Raw genomic sequence first — 9,865 nt, forward strand, 5'->3', positions numbered from 1 at the left:
AATTTTTAGTGTGTACAAAGGAAGGGAATGGTGCCAGCGGCGGTCTTGTGGCGACGGAAGCGTAGGTGAGCGGGGCTTCGACGTATTGTTCAATAGGCGACACGACAGGAGGTGCGACCGACGCGGCCACTGGTGAAAGGGTGGATGCCGGTGCAACTGACGGCTGGCGTACGGAAGGGATCGTCTCGGCAACACGCTCTCGGATCACCCGTTGGACCGAGTGAGGCAACGTGGAAGGAGGCTGTGGAGCGCAGGGAAGCAGAGACAGCTGACGCGAAACCTCTTCTCGCACGAACTGCTCGATATGTGGTAGAAGAGCCGAGAGGTCAGGAGAAGCAGCCAATGCCGACAGCGACCCACGTTGCGGTTCTTCCCGCGAAGGGCGTTGGCGGGTGAAAATGCGCTGCTTGCGGAGCTCGTCATAGCTCTGGCACCACTTCACGACGTCGCTAATAGTCTGCGGGTTTTTATTCAGCAGCATTTGAAACGCATCGTCCTCAATGCCCTTGAGAATGTGTTTGATCTTATCGCTTTCGGCCATAGCTGGATTTGCACGCCTGCAGAGGTCGACGACGTCCTCTATGTAGCTCGTAAATGTTTCACCGGCCTGCTGCGCTCGCTCACGCAGCTGCTGCTCGGCCTGGAGTTGGCGAAGTGCCGGTCGGCCGAAAACTTTCGTAAATTCAGCTTTGAAGTCTGGCCAAGTAGTGAAGGTAGATCCGTTGTTGTTAAACCATGTCTCAGCCAGCACCGTAAAATAGAATCCGACGTTATTGAGCTTCATCGTGTCATCCCATTTATTATAGGTGCTCACCCGTTCGAAGATTGAAAGCCAGTCTTCCGCATCACGGTCATCGGTGCCGTTAAAGAAATGCGGGTCTCGTTGCCGGAGCGTACCGGAGCAGACGATGGGCTGCTGGGGTGTAGGCGGCACGTCGTCGCTGACCGGGAGCGGACGTAGGAAACCGGGGCTGAGGTTCGAGCTGTGCGAGGACACACTTCGTCTCCTTCCAAAAAGCGCTGCATGGCACATAACCTTATCGGAAGATTGTCCACCAACAGGACCTGACAGGACATAGCCTCTGGAAAAGTGTCCATCTGCTAATGTTCAGGTTCTTCGCTACAAAACAAATAAATAAATAAATAAATAAATAAATAAATAAATAAATAAATAAATAAATAAATAAATAAATAAATAAATAAATACACAAACAAATAAATAAATAAATAAATAAATAAATAAATAAATAAATAATAAACAAATAAAAAATAAATAAAAAAAATAATAAAAGGGGTGCTTGGGGAGGAAGATATCACATGAATCCCGGTTATGTCGCATAGACACACACGCTGTGCCATTCGGTAAAACCCATGGTCTGAAAATCGATTCCTCATCAATTTCATAGGGAGACGTATGCCCAAAGCACAGTTTTGCCTTGAAGTCACAGTGGCATTCGCGGAAATCCGTGTAAACCGGACCAGCTGTAGCTAGCGCGAGAAAGTTTAGAACTCAAATTCTTTTCGAAATAGAGACGTATCGCGGAGCCTATGCGAATATTATGTTCCTGAAGCCTCCTAGCTGGTAGACCAGCAGAGAACTGACAAGCCAGATCTTGACCGTGGCTCTGGCCGTTAATGTTTATACTTCATTTCTTTCACTCCACAATCAACTCCTTGCCACAATTGGTACCAGTGTGGATGTGGTGTATTACGATCTGTGATGATGCAGCTCACCGTCATGAAACCACGTGCAATGGTTTAATTCCCGTAGTCTTAGTCTGCGGGGTCATGCTTCGCTGTGTCCAATTTACTTAAAATATAAGCTCTTCTTTGTTGGAACAGTGCCTGCAGTAACCGCTGCTGGAAAAAGAACTACTAATAAACTGTAACGCCATTGTGAAGGAAGTTGGCATAGTTCCGTTGTATAAGTAAATATTCAACCAAAACGCTTGCTTACTGTGAGTGATACGGCGCGCACAGAAAAAAATGGCCGGACTTTTTTATCGGGAGATAACATATTTTAAGGATCACCTACATCAGGAAAGTTCTGTGATTTCAAATTTAGAAAAATACTTGCCGCCATTGCCTTAAATATAAATAAACGGCATACCGTGATAGTTTGCGTATTGCGGTAGAAATAGCATATCCCTAATCATGAATGTTGAGATAGGCATCTCACCTGCAGTAGTTACACAGCGAAAGGATAGACTTTGCTGTAGAAAACGTTGGGGCAGACCATAAAATCGACCGCGCATTACAAATAAAATGGCACTTATAAGGCAGTATCAGAATACAATGACAATATAAAAATACAAATATTTATGTAAAACATATTTTTGTGGTAAACAGCGTTTGCTGCTATGACTATAAATACCGACTATCCAATGTTATCGTTAGGCACAACTTCGAATGCATTTAAGGGGCATTATTACAAATGACAGAAGGGGGCATCCAACTGTAGATTTGTTAGTGATTGCTTTTGTCGGCGGCCACCGATTCCGCTCTGTTATGCCAGCGGTCATACAGGTTGGACAAAAAAGTACCGTGGGATCACCAAAAAACCACCCCGTTTGCTTTGTTATCCTTATTGAGTAGCCCACTTCGCCAGACGGGACACCTTATATATACAGGTGACGTTAGTGGCTACACCAGGAACCCCGAGGAACCCACTCACACTGCTACCAACTGTGCCATGATAATTGCTGTGTAGGTGTAGAAGCCTGCAAGTGTGGCCACCCGAGCTCTCTTCATGGTCTGACAGATGGGGTCCCTGTAAGTCAACTAGGAAAGGAGCACTGGGCCTTATTGGTCACCAGGGTGAAATCAACGAAAATGCCCCGGGTCTCCACTTTCGTTTTATGCAATGGTAAGCAACCCCCCCCCCACTAAAAATAGGATCGAGCCCGGAAAGGGCCCGCACGTTAGTGTCTCTACCATGCAGATAACAATCACTCTCAATACCTGACATCGCAATCATCATGAGCACCATCATCATCAGCCTGTGTACGCTCACTGCAGGGAAAAAAGGTCACCCATAAATCCTCAATCACTCCAGTCCTGTGCTAACTACGACCAATTTATCCCAGAAATGTCCTTAATCTCATCTGCCGGCGTTGACTGTCAACATGTGAGGTAGGGTTTCATACGTACGATATGTAACACCAGCGTTGAGAAACGATTGCGCCGTAAACAACCTCGCAGGTAACCTTGCTAAGGTAGCGCAAGACTCTATAAGGAAGAATGTAGCATTTGAGGAGCTTTTCCGAGAGTCTTCGACGTCGAAAAGGAGGACATACCAAGACTCGTTCGACGGGTTTGAAAACTACTCTCCTTTGACGGAGGTTGCAACGATGCTTGTCATAGTGCAGCTGCTGCATTGTTCGTAAGTGCGTCAGCTGACGCTCCTCTTACGCTCGTTCCGTACACTCATTTACTGCATGTTGTCGTTGCTTGTGTCGTGCGGCATCATTGCGCCACCATAGTGGTCCGGGATCAGCTGTAAATGAAGGAAAAACTGCGTCATCCGTGTAGTGTCGTCTTGAGCCGTATATTGAGCGTATTAGACGTATGCCAATACGGCGTTCCAGGTCTAATGCTGGGCATCGAAGTAGATACTCAGCATGTCCACCATTGTCTTGTAAAACGTTCAGTGAACCCGTTTGTCGGCGGGTGGTACGCTGTTGAGGTATGATGTGAATTGCCACTGACTTGCATCACTGCGTCGACAAGCCCAGCAGTAAACGCTATGTCTCTGGGCGTAATACGAATGACCGGTAGAACGTGGCCGAGAACAGTGTCAATAAAAAGCTTGGGTACCTCGAATGCAGTTGCTCTTTGGAGAGCTTTTGTTTCTGCATACCGGGTGATGTAGTCGGTGACGACTGCAATCCACTTGTATCCCACGGACGACGACAAAAATGGTCCCAAGAGGTTCATCCGGACCTCTTCCCGGCTTCCCGGTGATTTGGACAGGCGCTTTCCGTCGTTGACCTTCCGGCACCTGCGTACGTAATGCCGCTCGGCTGCAGAAAATTTCGACCAGTAGTATCACTGCTTGATCATAATCATGGTACGGCTGAAGCCGAGGTTTCCCGCCGTAGGCTCATCGTGGCAAGGCAGCACGACCTCATCACAAATTACCGGGGGAATAGCAAGCATGTAGCTTTGGCCACGCAGAGAAAAGTTCGCTTTACAGAAGACGCCACCGCGGAGACTGAAGGATGACAGCGCTCTTGAAAACACCAGCTGCACAGGGGGGGAACGTCCCTCCTGCAAAAAATAAATCAGCGGCCGTAGCTCGAAGGAGTCTGCCCATTGCTGCTCCGACACGGAGGACGTGTCCAGCACGCCAAGAAAAGCATCGTCATCGGTGTAGTCATTCGCCGACGCAGGGAAAGCTGGTGCTCACGAGAGACAACGGCGTCGGCATGCTCTTGGCCGGACTTTTAACGATTCTAGGCGGAGTCTCCACCTAGGAGATCGTCAAGACGGGTCTTTTAGGCGCATCACCCAGCAGAGTCAGTTATGGACACTGACCATTGTAATTGAACAGCCTTACAGGTATGGTCGAAATTTAAGTATAGCCCAAACAACGGTAGGCCACTCATTTTCGGTGGCCTAGTAGGCTTCTGAAGAGCACAACGTTCGGCTGGCGTTCGCTATAACCCTTTCGGCTTCATCTGGGCACTGCAGAAGAACCGCTCCGAGTCCATTGTTACTGCTGTCGGTATGAAGCATGGGAGTGCCCTTTTCGTCGAAATGGGCTAGAACCGGAGGTGTCTGCCACCGTTGGCGCAGATCGCCCAACGCCCTCTTTTGCTCGTCGTTCAAAAACAAAACGCGACAATATATTCCCCTGGATTACTTCACTGAACGCAGCCTAAGAGAAGAATTTATCATCAGGGAAAGAAAAAGCAGCGTCTAATAAAATAAGAGCAACTTGCCTTGATTCTGTCCTGAAATCAACAGCAGGTCTGTCTGTAATAGGCATAAAACAGGCAAAACATTATCTTCACAATAACAGCGAGAAGCAACTAGCTTTCAAACGGAAACCAGGGGCACCATGGACAAACAAATGCAAAGTGCCACGCTATGGTGTTCTGTTTCGCCTTTTTACCGGTGTCGTTTAGCTCTTACGAAACACGCGCGTAATATATTTCGAGGTAGAGCTCATGTAAAGCGTATTCTGGACGCAAGACATTTGTGGAAATCTTATTGTTAATAAAGCAAGCGTAACGCACGCTCATTGTGGTCACCAAAATTTCACGTAATTATAAAAGTGGAAATTGAGTTTGCCAACATAGGTTAGAAGCAACCACAAATTAACAAAAAACTCTTCCGACGTACCGACCTAGCACCACAAGATATACAATAATTCTGGAAAACTTAAAGCTCTGGAATTAATTTACTTTTAAGAGAGCGCATGAATGCAACAAAACCAAACAAAACGGATGTAGAGCCTAATGTAGCTGTTGAAATACCAAAAACACCAATAAAGCGCACAAAAAGATTGACAAAGCACAACATTATTTATTCAGTGGGACCATTGGTAGAAAAAATTGGCCATAATTACAGACTTCTGGTGATATAAAATAAAATTATCCGCATTTTCTTCGATTTCAGAGATTTTTTTATTAGAACAAATTGTACTGCCGCGAGCAATATAAGGGTGCAGATTTTTTTTCTCCGGGTATAATCCTTATAAATTACCCTGTAGCACCGCAGGGGTCTGTTATTTAGGGTTAGTTGCCGTGTGGGCGGAGTTGCCGTGTGGGCGGCAGCTATGAGGTTTCACCACAATATTTGCAGCGGACGCCACACTGGGCAAAGTGCGAAAGGTAATACTGCGGTATGCGTCTCAATTGCAATGCGATGTTATATTATTGCTCGGAAGAAACGTCAGTTTTTTGCAGATTCCGGTACAGATTAGGCATAACGACATAGCTGTCTGCTTTCACCCATCTTCCTTGTGTCATTGTGTTTTAGAGCACGAAATATTTTTTTTAATGTGTTGTACCTACACCACGTGTTATAATGCATATGTGACAGATGCTTATGAAGAGAAGCGCAGGACTCACTGACTGACTACCTTACGGATTCTTTAACGTCCTGGCAAAACTGCTACACCTAGACACTTACAAGCCAAGGAGTACGTTTGTGTGATGACGTGGGGGTTTACTAGGAAGAGATTCTCTGAAAGTGTGCTCTTAAGCCAAAAAAAATCTGAAAGTGTGTTTTCGTAACCTAATGTACCTCCGTCACCCTTGGACGTATCCAAGGGCTTTTTAAGAATATGGGTGGCCCATACTAACATCTAAGAAGCAGTGTAATCGTTTTCCCTAGAGGCAAATCTTGGACAAATTCTTCGGCCATTGAAGGGTTTTCTCTTTTTGGATGTAATGCGACTTTACCACCAGTGATTGCTGTTGCTTCTAGTGTCCCATACGTGGGCTTCGCGATCTGCCACGCATGAAGTCAGAACTGCTGTGGCGACTCAGAGATCCGAATGGGTAAGGCGATAACAAACGATTGAAATGCGTGGGACCACGGTTTGTGTGAAACATGTATCCATTTTTTTTCAGACGTGCGTTGTCCTGGCTATGGTCGTGGAGTTTAAACAGGAAAATCTCTCAGTCCGAGTGGCTTGTATGGGCGTCGTGGATAGCTGTGACCCGCATCCCCTCAGGGATACCACAACACACTCCGTTCAGGCGGTGGCCCAACGTTGGTCATCACCGGAGTGGTGTGTGGAACCGCAGGCGGTCGGGCCGGTGGCATTTGCACCGGTGCGGCAAGCCCCCGGGCAGCGAACACCATGACAGATGGCATGGCGAAAGGCTGTAGCCTGAGTCATAGGTTGGTGCTCATGAATTTTCGATGACATAGAAACGCCTAGTGCATGTTGCACTTCCTCTCGAGTCATGTCAGTGAGAGAATATGCACGAGGGCGCGTCATCGGTAGAAAGATTGCTCAGCTCTTTCTGACCTACTATGAATTGTGTCGCGGAGGCTATCAGATGCACTTGCCAATCTGTTGATGCCATTGGTCACAACTGAGCTGAGATTACCCGCATACTTTCGCTAGTGCATGTCAAAGAGCCTTTTCATATTAGCTGCATAAGGCAGGACTTTCATAACAGTATAAGTTGGTCTGGCAAACGAGGCCAGCCAAAAACCTTTGCCTAGCTCAGCACATCAGAAACTTCAAAGCCTTGTCTTCGCTCATCTCCGGTTTAACACCGCGAAAACTCCCATCATCCCTTCAAAAAAATAGCGACACCTTGTTTGTTGTGTTGGGTAGACGTTTTCTGCAAAAATTTGGCCCGACCCTTCCGCGTCACCGTAGTGACGGCTTACAGGAACTACTGTTTAAAGAGTTCAGGACAACAGTCAGCTCTTATGGTTGTCTGATTACATTCCAGCCGGATGAACCTAATAGAAAGATAAAAATTGAGAGTTTCTTGTAATCGTACCTGCTACAAACATGAATGGCCTCCACCTTGTTCATACAGCCCTCAGGGTGTTCACCTTAAGATATACAGGACGATAGTGCTTCCCAGGCTGTGGCGAGACGATGGGATGAGTAGGTTGTTGCCCTGTGTTCTTGAATGCGGCGGTGGGAGGAGACCAAACTTGAGTGCCAAACATTTCAATCGTCTGCTGGCTTGGTTTGGGATGGCTTGTCCGCTTCCAGAGGGCTAAGTTTGTATAAAGAGTGCGTGCCCAGCAGCTGCAGTAGATGTCAGATTGCTAAAGACGTGGCAATTATTTTTTCGCGCAAACGTCCATTGGAGTGAACTTGCACCCCGCAAAAAATCGGAAACATTTCAAGCTGCTTAGAAGCAGTGAAACAATTGGCGTGTGGAGACTGGCGTCAGCGAATGAAATGCGGCCGTGTCTGCCCTGCGTGCATATATCATTTGTAGGGATTACTCCTCGAACCATCGATTGACATTGCACTCATTGCAGAAAAAGGAAGACTATTCTTCTTTTGTGATGGCAATCGAAAAGCTTTCTTTATCAAAAGTATTATAACGTACGGCAAAAAAAAGATCTTGAAACTGTAATCTGTCTTGGAAAACAAAACCAGCCTGTAGCGATATGATGGTAAGAACAAAACACGTAAGCAAACAAACGGAATCATGGTTTTTGTCAATATGGGAGTTACGTGTGTTAGAATGTGCCGCTTTTTGCATGTGTGGAAGATCCTTAAAGCTGCGGCCGCCCTACGGTAAATTAGAAAATGTTACATTCGATAACGCTGCAAAAAGCTATCATTCGTTATTAGCGCATAGCTTCCTGCGCTACAGAAAACTGTGCGACCAGTGATCAATGTTGGTTTAGTCGATGTTTAATAAAAACCGTATCACCGGCGTAAAACGACACTCAGCAAGACAAAAGCTGACAGCAGAATTTTTTCTTGGTCCTGTCTTATGCGATCAATTTTAAAAAGTTCGCGTAAAGTACGGTTTTAAAATTAGGTTGGGCATTTTTAAACTGCCGTATCGGTAGCTTTTGATAAAATTTTTAGTGGTCGTGAGAAAATTACTGGGGAGTGATGTATTCAAGCCGCCGCAACTACCTGTTTGTTTGTTAGGACGAAGAGACGATTACTATTTACCGCGATGTCAACTACATAAGGTATAAAGTATAACGTTCTTTTCTGCTTAAGCAAGCTGCCCCCCAGTATTTTTGAAGAAAAAATGCATAGCATATACACGACGTGTCAGAATATCAATTTCTTTCTAGCTTGTAACGTTCTTAAAATTTTGTTCATTGTTTAGTTCTTCTTTAGTGTACCAAGCACTGCCGTGTATTTTCGGTCCGCACAGTTTGTATTTACATTGGAAAAACTAGTTTTCGTCAACTGTGAGCTCTACACTCTTATTCAAAACATTTCGTGTGGTGAGTGTAGAGTGTTTCAGAATCGTGTCGCGATTGGAAGTCCATGTGTCTGGTATGCTTGATTTCTTCTGGGAGAGCAAAGATGTACTAATCCCAGTTACAAATTTCGCCGTTTCGGTGGCTTTGACCTTCGTCTGAACTTAGTTACGCCGTATTCTGACAACCTATCATGTTATGTGTCAGTCTGCGCTCCACCGACGAGTGCGTTGGCTCGCCACGGTCACCGCTGCTAACGTCTTCCCGCGTACGCTCTGTGCAAACGTATTATGCCGGCCACGTGGCTTGCCCACTCTATGCGAGTTTGGCTATGGGCCAGAGCGAGGCTGCGATATCTTCCATCACCATTGCGGCGCAGATGGAGGCTTTGAACCGTATACGGACCGCAACGTTTTACTACCCCGCGGTTATATCCCGGCAAACCGTCTGCCTTGGAAAGTGCCTGAAGCAAAGGCACAACCATTTACCTAGGACGGTTTTGGACTTAAAGTGTAATGCATACACCAAAAATCGAAGCCCATCTAATTCTAACAAAGACCTGCCGGCCTAGCCGAAGGTCTTGCTTTGCATATCCAGGGTTAGCTGAGCTTAAGGGCAGCCGTTTTTTGTGTACCTAGACGTTCCGCAGTGAGTGTCTTTTTTCTCGACAGTGTTTTTCACCTCGGAAATTATACTTGTCTGCTTGTCGCTTTTCTTCAAGCGCATTCCAGCTGCGGCAGGTCTGCATGCATGTATCGACTTAGCTTTTTATCAAGTAAGGGGTTATTGTTATTATTCATAAAAATACCAGAAACACATCGTCAACGATGAAACATTGTACCACAGGTGCAGGAATCGAGAACCGGAAACTGAAATACATAAAGGATGCATTTATTTGGGGCGCTACCTCCCTGAGATGTCCCAGCTGGAAGACAATTTTTATGAACGTGCGATTAACTGGTGATAAGGAAGATGATTTTGTGCT

This window comes from Haemaphysalis longicornis, unplaced genomic scaffold (genome assembly GCF_048455015.1).
Source record: "Haemaphysalis longicornis isolate Haplotype H1 unplaced genomic scaffold, Haemaphysalis longicornis Haplotype H1 scaffold_5, whole genome shotgun sequence".
NCBI classification, from domain to species: domain Eukaryota; kingdom Metazoa; phylum Arthropoda; class Arachnida; order Ixodida; family Ixodidae; genus Haemaphysalis; species Haemaphysalis longicornis.